Source organism: Sebastes umbrosus, chromosome 18 (assembly GCF_015220745.1).
Source record: "Sebastes umbrosus isolate fSebUmb1 chromosome 18, fSebUmb1.pri, whole genome shotgun sequence".
NCBI classification, from domain to species: domain Eukaryota; kingdom Metazoa; phylum Chordata; class Actinopteri; order Perciformes; family Sebastidae; genus Sebastes; species Sebastes umbrosus.
In genome coordinates, this window is record NC_051286.1 from 29070205 (window position 1) to 29087154 (window position 16950).

At 40.3% G+C, this 16950-nt stretch overlaps 1 protein-coding gene across 5 annotated transcripts in view; it reads right to left on the bottom strand.

Annotated features, from left to right (window-relative positions):
* The window catches only part of ankrd6b (ankyrin repeat domain 6b), a 72483-nt gene extending 56008 nt beyond the window's left edge, over nucleotides 1-16475 (bottom strand). For 2 of the 5 annotated variants that reach the window (XM_037750653.1, XM_037750651.1), the window contains exon 1: nucleotides 16168-16474. The gene's annotated coding sequence lies outside the window, so the exon portion shown is untranslated. Of the gene's footprint in view, nucleotides 1-16167 lie in introns of all 5 variants that reach the window. The other 3 variants (XM_037750654.1, XM_037750657.1, XM_037750656.1) reach the window with 3 other exon arrangements.
* Nucleotides 16476-16950: the final 475 nt, after the last annotated feature.

Here is a 16950-nt window from a genome sequence, read left to right on the forward strand (position 1 = left end):
GATAGATGGATGGATGGTTGGGTGGATGGATGGATGGATGGATGGATGTATAGATGGATGGATGGATGGATGGATGGTTGGGTGGATGAATGGATGGATGGATGGGTGAGAAGGAGCATTCTGCAGTCCTACCAATATCCTTAAAACATTCCCAACATGTTAAATGAGACTTTGGACCACACAGAGTGGAATGCTAAAGAATGCATGACCAACCAAACCTCACTACTGGAGGTCGATTCACTGGGGCTGAAAAGGGTGCTAATGCACTATGGTAACATCTGAATGGCTCCCTCCTGCCAGCTGAAAACTGAATAAGATTAAACGAGGGGGGAGGGGGGGGGGGGATCTCTCCCCGACTGCATTCCAGTTGATTCTCCAGAAGATCCTGTTCAGTCAGAGACCCGTGAACACAAAGCAGGCCTGGCAGTCGCAGCGAGGCTCCTCACACGCAGCTAGGCAACGGGGCTTTTGTGCAAACTTCTGGAACTCAGGACTCTGTTCAAAAACAAGAAATGCCGAGCCCTTTGCTTTTCACATGGCTCAGGGAGGAGGCCCTGGAGAATACTATTAACCTGCTTGCTCTGGAAAAACAACTGCCCTCTCCTGCAGACACACTTCGATAGGGGAGATGGAAAGCTTTGTTTCTGATGTATGGTAGAAATAAAATGTATATTAGTAGTAGAGTTGTATGTTATATTTGTTTTATACTGTATACAGTGCTTGAGCCAGGCTCGCCTGGGCCTGAATAGTACCTTTATACTACTGAAAAAACAGTAGTATAAATGATAATCACAGTAGTATAAATGTAATTTTAAAATAAACAAAACACTGTTTTCACTTCCATGCTAAGCTACATTCTTGCTAATGTGTATTTAGGGCTGCACAATGTTGGAAAAAAACGACATTGCAATATTTCTTTTCTGCTAAAATATATTCCAATATGAGAAAATACAGGAATATTCACTCTATCCCTTTAGGTAGCTACATTTTAAAGTTAAATGCTTCAATCTGGTACACTTTGAGAGCAAACTTATAGAGATTAGAGATTAGATAAACAATTTTATGCTCTCAATTTAATCAAAAACACATTGGTTGTACAGATAATATCAAACATCTGGATCAGCGGCTGGTGGCTGTTAGTTTAGGAAGCGCTTGATTTGATCTGCAGCAAACTTTTCTATGAACAGAATGCACATTTTAAAACGTCAATATTGCAGCTGATAATGTTCAATTAGTTGTGGGAAGCCAAAATCATGAACGCAATATATAATATTCGATTAATTGTACAGCCCTATGTTGAGTGTTATATTAAAATATGATAATTGTTATTGGACATAACAGATCTATAACTTATTTAGTTTGCAATCACACCAAAGATTTGTTTTTTTGTAAATTATTAATTTTATTCCTTAAAAATGGGGTGATCAAGAAATACAACTCTGTCTTTCACCGAGGGTTACCTACCGTTGAAAAATATTTCATTAGTACTTTACTGGGAAGTCCTTCGTAGTAGAAGTTCATCTGTATCTAGAAAAGCAGTCAGCTCTAATCAGCTCCATTACTGGGATACTTCAAATGACTTCATCCTATCATTCACCAAAATAACCATTACATTCAAAAGAGGTAGCCTATTTACATTTTCTACTTAAGGTAAAAATGACAAAGTGATGTTGAAGCTGAAGATATCAGATCTGTATCATCTACTATTGATCCTATTGACAGCTCTCAGTCTTCACATCATGTTAAATGATCACAGACTGACAGGACTAGCAGCTGCTCAGTTGTCTCTACGTGGACAAACAGACTCCCTGGTGGTCTTTTTGAACACTAAAATGATGCAATCCTCCCAAACTTTTTATTTGTCATTTTATCCCCTGGAGGGGGCATTACATCCGCTCAAGTCTGACCTCATGGGAATGCATCCAGCCTCACAAATTCTAACGTGATAGACCTTAAATGTTATTATACAGTATATCATATATTTATCAGGCAGGAGGCTGGTGCTATGTGCATCATGACGGGTAAAAGAAAGTCATTTTCTCTGAATGAAAAATGAATGTGCACAAGGAAAGCACCTGTGGTTGAAGCAGTCCTCGAGTGGATTGATAATGCTCCCAAAGTGAAACTCTGCCGATCCTCAGCCGGCACCGCAGCAAAGGGAGGCCGATTTGTGTGTGCTACCTGCTCCACTGGTACAGAGCCAGCCAAAAACGGCAATGCCTCACCCCTCGGTGAGGGAAGAGGCAGGAGAACTAGCAGCAAGCAAGTGGTCCGTTTCATTACTTTCTATTCATGTAATAAATATACAAATGTCAATTAGATGGTAATCTGCATGAGAAATGGTCATACACTTAAAGAGGTCAATTTGACCCTGACAGACGTGATCACTATGAGTGGTTTCCACTGTAGAACAACTAATTGTCTGTTAACATTATTACACATTATGTAATGAGGGCACAGCAACACAAGCAGACTCTTTGGTGAGGTGAAGTCTACCAGCTAAATCACATTACCACAACACTATGACAGGCCTGCATTACACCCTTCAAAACAGTGTTTATCTGATGAGTAATGCTGAGTCAGTGTTTTCTTCTTCATGCTCACAAGGCAGCACTGAAGTTAAAGTCACTTGGTAGCTGTCAACACCGTCACCATGACTGATAAATGAGAAGGCAACTGTGTATCCTTTAAGACCTGCAGCTGATATCCAGTCTGAAGCATGCCAGGAATGTAACTACTAGTGCCCGCCTGTCAACATATCCAACATCAGCCCATTCAAAGCCCCCACCAGAAAGGTTTCATTCAAGTTCTAGTGGGTGTGAGGATTTCAGATCTGAACAAGGAAGTAATGGGACCCATTCACTGACCCCCAAATACCTTGAAAAGTGAACCAACGTCCTTTAACCAAAATGTTAGGAAAGGAATGTTGTCGCATTTTTTCTGCTTTCCATTAGTTATTCCCCCCCCCCAACAAATCTGATAATAGGTTTTCAATTACAGTTTACAGATGATTAGCTGAAGGGAGGCTAGGGGACTTTGTCTACTCTACCACCCACTTTGACAAGTAACCAGTAATAAATAAAATGTCCTATTCTGTGCTAAAAAAAACTTAGCTTAGAGCAGAAAAATAACACTCAAATAATGCTTTAGGACTTGTAACTACTGAGCTTCTCACATTACATCATATGTTTTTCACTAATCATGAAAAACTAAGCGCTCTTCACACTTCAAACACAGTTCATGCTTATAGAAATGTATCTATTCCCCTGGAGGGGGTCATTACATGCTCTCAGACACCAACAACAGCAGTGTAGAAGGAGGTTACAGCCTACAGATCTAACATCCACTGCACTGTGACGAAACATTCAAAATTCAATCTGTATTACCTTTGTGTAATGAAGCAGGGCATGCACTAAATTAACTTCAGCGTTCTGCCTGCAGTACATCCTCTATTATGTGGGTCATCTCCTCCCACCGTTTGTATGAGCACTCACAGCACCGTGAAGTATGCCTGCGTTACTTTACAGTCCCATGGTGCTTTGCATGAGCTTTTAACACACAAATCAACTGTACTGTATCCTCACTGACCCAGCCACTACAGCACATCTCACATCTTATATCAACCTGATGTCATGGGAAAGCGTACAAATAGTGCGACATTTTAAGGAAATTCTGCATGATAACGCATTTTAAGCTTTTCGTGTGTCATTTAACGCCACGTTGTTACCGTGAAACGGTCACGGTTATGTTTAGGAAGCAAAATCATTTAGTTAGTTTTAGAAAAGCATCATGGTTGGGCTTAGAATAAATATGTAAACTGAGTAAAATGCATACATTAACAATGCAGCATAAGTACAGAAAGCAAGTCACAAACGTCACTAACATAACTTCAAAATAACTCAACAACACTTTGGGAAACAATAAGGGATGCTCATTTTGAAAAAAAATCTTAACCAATAACCGTCCCTCGTTAACCGATTATTAACCGTTAACCGACAAGATTTGTGCCTCGCATCAGCTGCAGTGTAGGAGCACAACAGACAACGGAGTCTCCAGTTCACCGTCCGGAAGCGTTAACTTAGCAGCTACGATGCTGCGTGTAGTGTCGCGGACATGCAGCCACTTTCCCAGTAAAAGTCTCCACCGCACATTTAGTTTAGCAGGTTGTCAGCTGTGTGTCTGCCCAGATTAACGATAGCGACTGTCCGATAAACAGTGTGCGTATTTGGGTTACATTAGCAGCTGTAGCATTGCCAGAGGCTCCGTGCTCGCCGCCGCCACACACATACAGTCTGTCAACGAGTGTCCGACAGACCGTGTGTGTGTGTTGGTGGTGAGTGTGAGGTTGTTGGTGGTGTTATAGCTGTGAACGTAGCAGTGTGTGTACACTTTATTTGTTGGTCAATAAATAATAAATAATAAATAATAAATAATAAATAATAAAGCTACAACTCCTCCGCTCCGAACCGCTCGAGAGACCGGAGCCAACTTCCTGTATCTGTAACTCCGGCTCCGCCTCTTAAGGTTGGCTGTTAAGGTGGACCAGCTTTTGTTCTTAAAAAGACGAACCGCTCAGCTTTTTAATTAATTATTAATATTTATTTAAACCGTTAAACCGATAGCGTTAATCGGTTAAAATGCTTAATGTCGGTTAACGGTTAAACGGTTAATTATTAACATCCCTAGTTTACATTGCAGTCAGTGCAGACTACGTGGTTTGACATGACACGCCAAAAGCAAGAACAGCGTTGTTACTGCACGCAAAATGACTTAGAAATGGCTGTGCCTTCACACGCCGTTTGTTGCGACCGGGCTTCTTATATATGAAGCAAAACCATTTTTTACAATAACTTCACAACAAAGCTTTTATTTCTTTTACAGTGGGAAATAGAAGCTACTCTGTAGGATTCACCCTGTCAATGTGAGGATTTGCTGCTTCTTTGACATTTGACATCTTCTTAAATGTGATATTTTTGAGTTGGTTGGACAAAGCTAGTGACCTTGGTCTCTGGGGGAATTCTTATCATTCATCAGTTTCTAGACTAAAGGATAATCTATTATTGATAATAAAAAAATAACCATCAGTTTCAGTTGTGATCAGAATGAATGTAAAGCAAAAACTAGTGGCGGTGCAAATGCATACGTAGTCAAAGGAAGATGCACAGAATGGACTCTCTCTCGGTGCCATGAAATCAGGCGAAGACTTGTCCACTTGCTGAAAATATTTCAAACTGAGCAAAAAATGTGTTATCATCCTGAGTTGTATGAATATATAGAACTCATGAATATACACAGACATGAGCAAAGGAAAATAGCAGAAAGGACTGAAGTTCCTGTCAGGTTTGGATAGCAGTCTGTCACACACATGGAGAACACATTGTGTGCTGTTAAACACTACGCTCATATCCAAACACAAAACACATCAGGAGGAACATCTGGAGGCACCTATACAAGGAACTGAACTCAGATTTATGAACTACCTGCCTCTACCAAAACTGACCTTTATTATTATTTCATTAACCAGGTTGCAAATATTATATTTTCTATTATTATTCAGGACTTCACTCTACATTACTATGAGCTACTGTATGACCAATTACTATGAGCTACTGTATGACCAATTACTATGAACTACTGTACTATCAATTACTATGAACTACTGTACGATCAATTACTATGAACTACTGTATGACCAATTACTATGAACTACTGTACGATCTATTACTATGAGCTACTGTACGATCAATTACTATGAACTACTGTACAATCAATTACTATGAACTACTGTACGATCAATTACTATGAACTACTGTATGACCAATTACTATGAACTACTGTACGATCTATTACTATGAACTACTGTACAATCAATTACTATGAACTACTGTACGATCAATTACTATGAACTACTGTACGACCAATTACTATGAACTACTGTACGACCAATTACTATGAACTACTGTACGATCAATTACTACGAACTACTGTACGACCAATTACTATGATCTACTGTACGACCAATTACTATGAGCTACTGTACGACCAATTACTATGAACTACTGTATGACCAATTACTATGAACTACTGTATCACCAATTACTATGAACTACTGTATGACCAATTACTATGAACTACTGTATGACCAATTACTATGAGCTACTGTATGACCAATTACTATGAACTACTGTATGACCAATTACTATGAGCTACTGTATGACCAATTACTATGAACTACTGTATGACCAATTACTATGAGCTACTGTATGACCAATTACTATGAACTACTGTATGACCAATTACTATGAGCTACTGTATGACCAATTACTATGAACTACTGTATGACCAATTACTATGAGCTACAGCAGAGAAGAACAGATCAAACAGCTGATATACTCAGCTGCAACAGGTGATTATATGGTCACAAAGCAGGGAGTGTTGTACAGCACAGGTGGGAGTTCTCACCTAAAACAAAGACTAGTAATGATCCTAAAAAATTATAAAATTAATACACTTTCATGAAATAAAACATTCCTGTTCAGGGGAGAACGGACTAAAACTTATTTGAACACAAACAAGCCCCCCTGGCTGGTTAGCATATCTCAACTTAACGAACAAGCATTTTGACTCATTTATCTCAAATAATAGTGGAGCTTTAATATTTGAGACATATGTTCATATTCTTACTGTGCATTTCTCAAGACTGGGTGACATTACAGAAACAACAAATGTCCCTTACATGTGGGGAACATGCAACAAGTGTAGTTGAAAGTGGAACTACATATGGAATTACATATTAAATTAAAGATATGAAATATGGATTTGCACAAATACCATCAAATAGCAGCCTTTAGCTGGTGAAATGTCAGGAGGGTATGGAAAACTAGATACCACCCTAGCCTAGTATTTAGGCTTGAATTGATTAACCATTGATCAATATATTTAAATGACTTTGCTCTGGTCTCTTCTATAAGTTTGTATTCAACATAATACCTTCTTTGAAATGTAGTGAAACAAAAGGATATGGGAAAAATCAGCTTGGCCGGTGGATTTTTTCATTTATGTGTCCCCTTGGCTTTAAGGGGACACTGGTTATACCCTGATACTAAAAACTAAAATGACTGAATGTGACTGCAGAAGGACTGAGGACACAGTAACAGAGATACAAACGTCAGCTTCCCCTCGACTGCTCTTAACAGTGCAGCTATTTTCCCAGCAGGAGGGCTTTTCCCCTCCTACTGTAGATGTGAGGGATCAGTGACATGACTATATAATGTGTGTGTGTGTGTGGGGGGGTCCCCCGCCACCCTCAGATTTCACTCAGCCATCTGTCTTTCCTGCACCAGTCAGGGACAGAGAGCCAAAACCAGATTAAAACAATACTTTGACCCATTCACTAATCCCAAGATGTGTTTCAGTACCAGCTCACTGCAGCCGTTGAGCCCAGACATTCTGGGCTGACTGAAGTATTTATGGTGGACAAAATGGGTCAGAAGTTCCACAGAGAATACAGGACAAATATTTATTATCTGTTTAATCACTGCCAAGCATTTGTGCATTTTGTGCAGATAAACGGGAGGATGACACACTGCTGGCTAATCCTCAGGTCACTGCTGGAAATAAACCCTCTGTCATCCATGTGACAGCTGAGCCAGATGTGATAGCCATCTTAATAAATAGTACAGAGGTCAACCTAAACAGAAGACTAAAAATAACAACATGTCATGCCTTTTAGTACAGCTCTGCTGTAAGGAACAGGGCTGTAGACCCTGGTGCAACACTGGTGCAACCCTGGTGCAGCCCTGGTGCAACCCTGGTGCAACCCTGGCAGCTAAGAAATAAGTATGAAACTTACAGATTTTGTCAAAAGGTATTTTCCTCGTTCACTCTTCACATTATACCATCAAATACTCAGACCAGTGTCACGGTCAAGCTGATGATGTGGGTAGGGTGACCATATTTTCAAACCCCCAAACCGGGACCCTTATGTGTACGGCACGTTCACGCACGTGCACACGCTAATATGCACGCACCGTAGGCGTTTTCATCAGGATGGCTAATTTCGTGAACCTGTGGCGCATTTGAGCACGGAATGGGATCAAAAAGAAGGTATTATTATGGGGGGGTGCATTAGAGGCTGTGACATCATGACTTATCACATTCACTACTTTCACCCCATTTAATCACAGGGCTGTCCCCCTCATGACACACCAACGGTCTGGGAGTCCTGTAGAGAGTTTTCCTCAGACAACTTGTTGTTGCCTGGGACTATGGAATTTTTTTCCAACTTTAGTTCTGAACCTGAACAATCTCTATCACATCACGTTGTTCGCCACAGCCACACATCTACGTGTAGGCTGTTATAATTAAAATGGGGAGCTCAGAGGACATTTTGTCCAGGATGGAGACACTGGGTGGAAGACGGAACAGCCGGTCCTGAGGGAGTTATAAGAGGAGTGAAATACCTGTTGATGCTCAGAAGGAACTGTGTAGAATAATGAATCAAAACGACACGTTTGATGTGTACATAAGCACAGAGGGTTCTGTGTTTCAAAACTACACTATGTCCGTGCGTAATGTTGGCTTGACAGCATCACTCTCTATAGAGACTGTAGAGGTGTGCTGTGCTGCCTCTCATATCTCATGCGCACGAATTAATGAATGAGTGGAACATGATAAACATCTATGTAAGTATGATATTATTATTTTAATTGTGGTGAAAACCAGGACAATTTGTTAGTGACTGTTAAAAACCAGGACACTTGAGTGTTTTACTGTCGGGACTCGGGACACGTCAGCTTGAAACTGGGACTGTCCCGGAAGAACCGGGACGTCCGGTCACCGTAGGATAGTTTAACCTATAGCTGATAAAATAACAATATGTTTTGTATGGAAAATCTTCATCTGCAATGTAACTTATTGAAATACGGCTAAAAATATAGATATATGATAATAAATAAATATTATATATGTAAATATAAATCATATTTAGGAGATTTTCAAAACTTTCCCTTCATACAATTCCTTATGTTAGGACTTTTGTTCTGTCATTCAGAACATGTTGAGGATACAAAATCCATTGAGTTTCTTTCTGTTGTAATTAGTGTGAGGTTGACCCATATCTTTAGGTAAAATGGACAATAATGGACAATAATGGACAATAATGGACAAGCAGACAAACATTACTGATGGTGTCTTTCTCTGTTTGTTCACCTGCTGTACAACATACACCAGGACATTAGACCAAGGAAGAGGAGGAGGAGGAGGAGGAGGAGGAGGAGGATGAGGAGGAGGAGGAACAGGAGGAGGAGGAGGAGGAGGATGAGGATGAGGAGGAGCAGGAGGAGGAGGAGGAGGAGGAGGAGGAGGAGCTGCCCACGGTGCCTCATCTCTGCTCAGCTGGAGAGAACTAGTGTCAGCTGTGGGGCAGAGCATTCAATTCAACCCCCCCCCACAGGCTCTATCCCGCTGCAGCAGCCTTTAGTCCCTTCTCACGTTGCTCCTGAAGAAAGCGTCCGTACACCAATATTTCCCCCCCGCTTCTTTAATCTTCTGCCCGGGGAGAACTTAATGACAGCAGATGCAGCGTCTGAGAAAGAGCGATGGGCTGTGCACGGCCGTATAGTTCATTGTTTCAAGCTACCAATAAAGGGTTAAGTGGGATTTAGAGCCCCTGCAAGGCAGAAGAAAAGCTAAAGAAAGCTCCTTTTCTTATGCCACACAGCTATTTACTTCACGTGCACCCCCCAGTGCCTCACCAGGAAGCAGTGCAATGACAAACAGTGTGCTAATCCCAGGATCTATCCTATTATACAACCACCTGAGGCTGGGTTTAGAATGATAACGTGTCAATCTGATTCCTCCTTAAAACACAACATTAATATCATAGAGTTTATAATGGGGAAGGGCTCTGTAAAAGCTAATGTGGCATCATGGGAATTAGCAGATCTTTACTTCAACAAAAGGCATCATCTCACCATCTGACAGACAGATCTAATAAACAGTGTCTAGTCTCTGGAGCCTGTAAAATGCCCCTCCCCCCTCCCCCCTCCACCCTGTGGCCCATTAAGGCCCATTATATGCCCATTATACACCTGTTGACCTCTGACCTCGTCAGCACTGTGCCGTGCTAATCAGTTCCCCAGGGACATGAGCAGACGGACAGACACCCGTGAGGGCTGCTCATACTCGGCTTCACACACAGCAAGACTACTAAGATATGTCGCTGTATGCAGGTTGAAAGTTTCCATCTCTAGTTTCCATTGTCCATAGGTTTTAAAGGTTTTTATGAAAATACAGAATTGTAAAATGGTCCCAGTCCATAGAAGGCCGTCTATTCCTCAGACGGTTTGCTTGAGATTGTAAACAAACAGCAGGGTGGATTGACTAGGAATCAGGAAACATGGATGAATCATCAGTGTAACTTAATCTCACATGAACTCAATAGCTTTTTGTCACCAGGACCATGACGCCATCATGTCACGCTGCCGTTTCTCTTCCTCTAATAAGTTATGTAATGCTTCTACACCGTTTAGTTCACTTCAATACAAAACTAGGCATAAATCAATATGGTTTATTAAATCAGTAGCTCAGTAACCACCTGTCTGTCTTTCAGTATGCTTTTAGATTTTAGAATAACTGGAACTGTTCCGTGTTTAAAACATGTTACAATGTTCATATTATGCTCATGAGAATAACACCAAAGATACTAGTAAAGAACAATGGTTGAACTATAGTTGGTAAAATTACTTCTATTCAGTATATATATATATATATATATTATTATATCATAGTCAATTAAGTACATAATACGACAGAGTATTAGGGCCACATTAAGGGGGAAAAAATAAATAGATTTTGAGAAAAAAGTTGTAATATTACAATAATAAAGTCATAACTTTACGAGAAAAAAAGTCGTAATATTACGAGAATAAAGTCATAACTTTACGAGAAAAAAAGTCGTAATATTAAAAGAATAAAGTCATGGGTTTACGAAAAAAACATTCTCCTCCAGTAAAGAGTCACTTTCCCCATCGGTCCGTGTGGTTCTTTCTTCAGAATGAACTCAGTTTCTTTAACAATCTTTTCCAGGTCCTGATACTGATGATAATGTGCTGCTGACGAGCCAAAAGATGAAGGATTTTATTATTTGTGAAACCTAAACTAAAGTAGAACTTCACAAGAGGCTCCACGTTCCTCATTTTCACCCTATTTCCCCTCTAAAATAACACGTACAATTACTACGTTATAATATTAAGATTTTTTTCTCTTAAACTTATGACTTTATTTTCATAATACGACTTTTTTCCCTCGTAAACCTAGAACTTTATTCTCATAATATTATGACTTTTTTCTCGAAGTCTCAGATTTTTTTTTTTTCCTCAGTGTGGCCCTAACACTCCGTCGTACTATAAGTCATAGAGGCAAAGTAATAAAACTAATCAAATACTCCATGCACTGGGTTACTGACTACAGTTCTATGCAGGTAATTAGTTCATACCTCATCATACCCTTCATATTGTTGTTCCTCTCTTTTACAAAGGGGCACGACACTGATTTTATTTACATATCAAAGTCAGTTTCCTCAGCATGAGGTATCATGTCTTCTGTGGAGGAACTTTGACAAAATAACCCTGATGATGTCATCAGAGTTATAGGTACCCTGTTCGTTTTTTCAAGTTATTGAATATTAATCGCAATCACAATTTTGGCTTCCCACAATTAAATGAACATGATGGCCTGAGATATTGACGTTTAAAATGCACGTTCTGCTCATAGAAAACTCTGCAGCACATCATATCAAGCGCTTCCTAAACTAACAGCCACCAGCCGCTGATCCAGATGTTTTGGCTTCACTTTTGGGTATAGATATTATCTACGTGATTAAATTAAGAGCATAAAATGTATTATCTAGCTCTTAATGTTAAGTGTAAAGTGCACCAGATTGAAGCATTTAACTTTAAAATGTAGCTAACAAAAGGGGTAGAGTGAATATTCCTGTATTTTCTCATATTGCAATATATATATAGCAGAAAATAATTATTTCAATGTCAGTTTTTCCAACACTGTGCAGCCCTGTAGGAATGTAGCACAGCATGGAAGAGGAAACAGTGTTTACATTAAACTCTGTTTATTTTAATGTGAAAGTGCAATAAAATATACTGTCGCTAAAATCAATGAATAATCGTGATAAATAATCATGAGCTCAATATTGATAAAAAAATAATCTTGATTATCATTTTGGCCATAATCGTGCAGCCCTAAGTTATGATTATATTTATTGTTTCTCACAAACATATTGTGTCTATCATTGAGTCCTGATAAATGTGTCAGATGCATTTCCTTCCACAGAAAAACTATCTCCAGGTCCCATTATTTGAGACCTAAATCGTTTACATCCTTGTTTACTTGCTAGCAGTCCTCTTCCCTTCCCTTTGTCGGGAACACTGCTCCACAGTAGTCCCTTTACACGGTACTCTTAACTACAGATTTAAAACAGAAAACCTGCGTTATACAGACTAGGCGTGTTGAAAATGAAAGAGTGCTTGTTTTAGTGGGTATCCCTCTGGGCTCCATGGACCCTGATTTCACCTGAAGCCTCATAAATAAATCCGATTCAAATAAAAGTGCACTCCATCAAGGCAGCTACCCGCTCACAGAAACAACTACTCCCTCTGCCCTCTGTGCTGATGTATTTTTATCATTATAACACATTACTGGCCAGCCTTTCCTCATAAGCTCATATCTTCAACCGTTAAATACCCTAAATTTGAACCCTTATAGAATTTAATATTTAGGTTAAGCCTTAGGCTAAGTTCCATGCTGCAGAGAAGATTTCACTTAAGCCTACTTTATTTCACATTTACTGGGGATTTTTTTTCAGGAGCTGTAGCATAATTTGCATCGGATAAAGCACAGACTATTATGCATCCAGTGTCCTGATACATTTTTAATTGCTTCATTTATTCTTGTTTTTCAGACATGATAGGCTACACTTGGTTGCACTACACCCATCTGAGTCCAGACCCAAGCCCTGAAAATAGTGAATAAGAATATGATGCTGTAACATCAGTAACTCCCTATTGGGGAATCATGTTCCTAAAATGAGAGCACTGAGGGGATATCTTGGAGAGGTCATTCAATAGTGAGCAGCACAGACACATGGTCCCCAAGTGGGACTTAGTTGGGGAGCCCATGTGGGGACCCCATGTGGGACCTACAGAGTTGACCCAAGTGGGCCCCAGATAAGATGACCATACCCACTTGGTACCCAGGTACCCCCAGAATAACCCATGCGGGGCCCACATAACCATGTTGGCTGGGTAGTAAATACAGTAGCTTTCTTAAGGGACGTCTGAGAGAGGTATTTCAACTTAAAATTTAAGTTTAAAAAATAAATAGGCTGTAAGAATATAATTTATATGACAAACCAACTGGGGATTACAGACGGAGACGTAGGCTACCCCAAATTTGAAAGCAATAAAGTAAAATAAAGTCACTATAAACTTAGCATTAAGTTACCAGACAGGCTAACAATTTATCATAATATAACGTTATAGCCTATAGTAGGTAGGCAGCCTACATTATCGTGCAGGGCTGCCGCTCCCACCACAGTTTCAATGTCTAGACAGCTGTAGAATATGTCACAGACAGTGAAGGTGATCTTTTGACTGTATATTGACATCATACCCGCTGCATTACTACAGTTTTGATGTCACGGACATGAAAAAAAGTGTTTAAATCAACACTTCCTGCTTTCATTTCAAAATAAAAGCCCTCAAGTTTTTTTTCTGTGGACAGAATTCCTTCATTTGTTAACACAAGGCTTTTATTCTGAAATATTTGCAGGACAGTGTTGTAGAACATGCAGTGACTTGGAGAGCTCCATGAATGAATATAGTATGGGGTTTTAATTGTGGATTAATACTATTATTTACAAATTACCACACATTTCTTAACCATTTTCTAGGGGTGTGACGAAATATCGTGCCACGAGATATTGCAATATAAAAATGTGACGATATGCATAGTTGAGACGAAAAACTGAACCGCAATATCAGGGCATAATAGGTAGTACGTACATACATACATACATACCGGCTCCGGGGCTGAAGCTGCAGCCTCTGCAAGGCCTATAGAAGGCGGCTAAGTATGCGTCATATCTTTGGAGTACAACACATGCTCAGTAAAATCTGGTCTGCCCTTGCCAAAATTGAACCAATCGGTACGCAAGGCCACAGCTTCAGTTACACTGTGCATGTGTCATACCCCCTTGACCTAGCCTCCTTCCTATAGGCCTTGTCGGAGCTCCACACACAGCGCAGTCAGTGAACAGCTGATCAGAGAGGCTGCTATGGAGACGAGTTGACGCTACACTTGTTGCTGTAAGTTAGTGCAATAAAACATCGCAAGTGTAAAGCCAAGATACGTTATTACACCTGTTCAACAAGCATAAACACGATGAAACGGTTAAACGTGAAGGAAAGCAACATTTCAATCTGCTCTGTCTGCTGTCTGTCATCCTCTGCTGCTGTTTACACAAGCAGAGCGTGTTAGCTCGGCGGCTAACAGCTAACAGTAAACACGTGTTAGTTATTTAGTTGAGTTGTGAATGACTTTAGTTCCTCTAGTAAGCCGTGATCCAGTGTTTGTGTCCGGGGAGTTTAATGTGAAGGGAGGAACGGAAGACGTGAAGCGGTGACGTGCTGTTATTGACGAGGCTGCAGACTACAGAGGCTCCGTGTTATTCATTTATTATCTTCATAAAGTATAGGAGCAGCGTAACCCTCGGCTACACAAGACTGAAACTAAAGCTGGCAAAGTCCAACTGTTTAGGTTAGTCTGTCATGTATCTGACTGGTAAACTGATCAGCTGGCTGAGACGAAGCTGGTCTCAGCCAGGACAGAGGACAGGAGGAAGGACTGAGACTGACTGATGGAGGACAGAGGACAGGAGGAAGGACTGATACTGACTGATGGAGGACAGAGGATAGGAGGAAGGACTGATACTGACTGATGGAGGACAGAGGACAGGAGGAAAGACTGATACTGACTGATGGAGGACAGAGGACAGGAGGAAGGACTGATACTGACTGATGGAGGACATAGGACAGGAGGAAGGACTGAGACTGACTGATGGAGGACAGCGGACAGGAGGAAGGACTGATACTGACTAATGAAGGACAGAGGACAGGAGGAAGGACTGATACTGACTGATGGAGGACAGAGGACAGGAGGAAGGACTGATACTGACTGATGGAGGACAGAGGACAGAGGACAGGAGGAAGGACTGATAGTATAAAAAATGGAACTATAAGGCAAACAACAGCATTGTTTTGCATTTTGTGTTTTTTGAATAACAGGCTACTTTTTCAGTCATATTTTCATCATTCAAGTTTTGTTAAAAATTATTGTTATAATATCGTATGATATTGAGATCGTGAACCCAATACCGTGTATCGTGAGCTGAGTGAATCGTCACAACCCTACCATTTTCTGTCTAAAATAAATATAAATAACATTTATAATGAAATGAAATGGCCATTATGAAAGGCAAACTCTATGTAGAAGGAAAGAGCTGACAGCAGCAGAAACACAGCAGATAGGCAGCTGGTTTGAACACCTGACGCGTGAATCACGCAGCGGTTTAGCGAGGCAGCCGCGACGCGCTCCTGTACGTTCCCTGTGTGGACAAAGCGTTGTATGAGACTCATTGAACAGTTATTTTTTGTTACAAATACAAATATTTTAAAAAATATTTTTTGTTTTTATTTATTTATTTATTTGTTTTTTCTGAGGGCTTGGGGGGACACACCACAAAGCAATTACGCCTAGGGGACCCAAATGGCTAGCAGCGGCCCTGTTACTGTGACTTGGAGTAAAGGAGTAAAGGAGAAAGAGGCACTTCAGAAACAGTGGTAGGCTACATTTATGATAAAGTACATTCACCAGAACAGGCGGACATAAAGCTAGAAGTTACATGAAGTTCCTGTGGGAGATAACTAGCTCACATTATTTCAACATTGCAGTGATTTCGTTGGAAGACGGAAGCTCATAATTCCAGTCAGCGTCTCGTCCAGTAGAGGCGACGCGACACAAACACAAGCTTTCTAAAGCGACATGTTTTAGAGGAAACACGACGAATACACAGCAGGAATAAAAGAGACTCACCTGGAAGAGAAGACACCAGGGTGGATTCGGACGGAGACGGTATTAGCTGCCGTTAGTCCGGCAGGCTGGTGGAGAGAGGTGGTGAGGTGCACGTTGTTGTTGGAGAGGAAGCTGTAGTGTGGTGTCTCTCTGCCGCGCTGCCGCTCCGCCGCCAACCCGCTGCCGCTGCCGCCGCCTCCCTCTCGGTCATTAGCATGTGAACAGAGCCGCTGACAGACTCCGTCAGCAGGCAGCACGGTGAAAGGAGAGGAAGACAGTCCCCCCTTCTGACCCTGGGCTGCAGAAGCGAGGATTGACCTCATATACGGTCATATAAGGACAGTCAATAGAATTAGCAGCCATTCAACAGGTGAAACAAGCTTGCATTTTTAGCATAATAAGTTCATAATCAATCAATCAAACTTTATTTATATAGCACCTTTCAAACAAGTCAAATTCAACTCAAAGACAGACGACTGACAAAATGTAGAATGTTAAAAATGGATTTAGAGACTAATGCACACCAACAAGAAAAAGGTCATTCAATAAGAAAGCAATAAAAGATGGGTATTAAAGAAAAGAAAAGATAAATGAAATACAAGGAATACAAATTAAAATAAATACAAATTATGAAACTACACAAAATAAGCAGATTGTATTAAAATAATAAAATATTAATAAAATAAAATAAGAGATAATAATGATCAGCATTAAAATGATGATTTAACGAAACAGAGTAAAATAAACACCATAATGATGATGATAAATAAAATAAGTATAAACAATTTATTTATTTATTAGTTT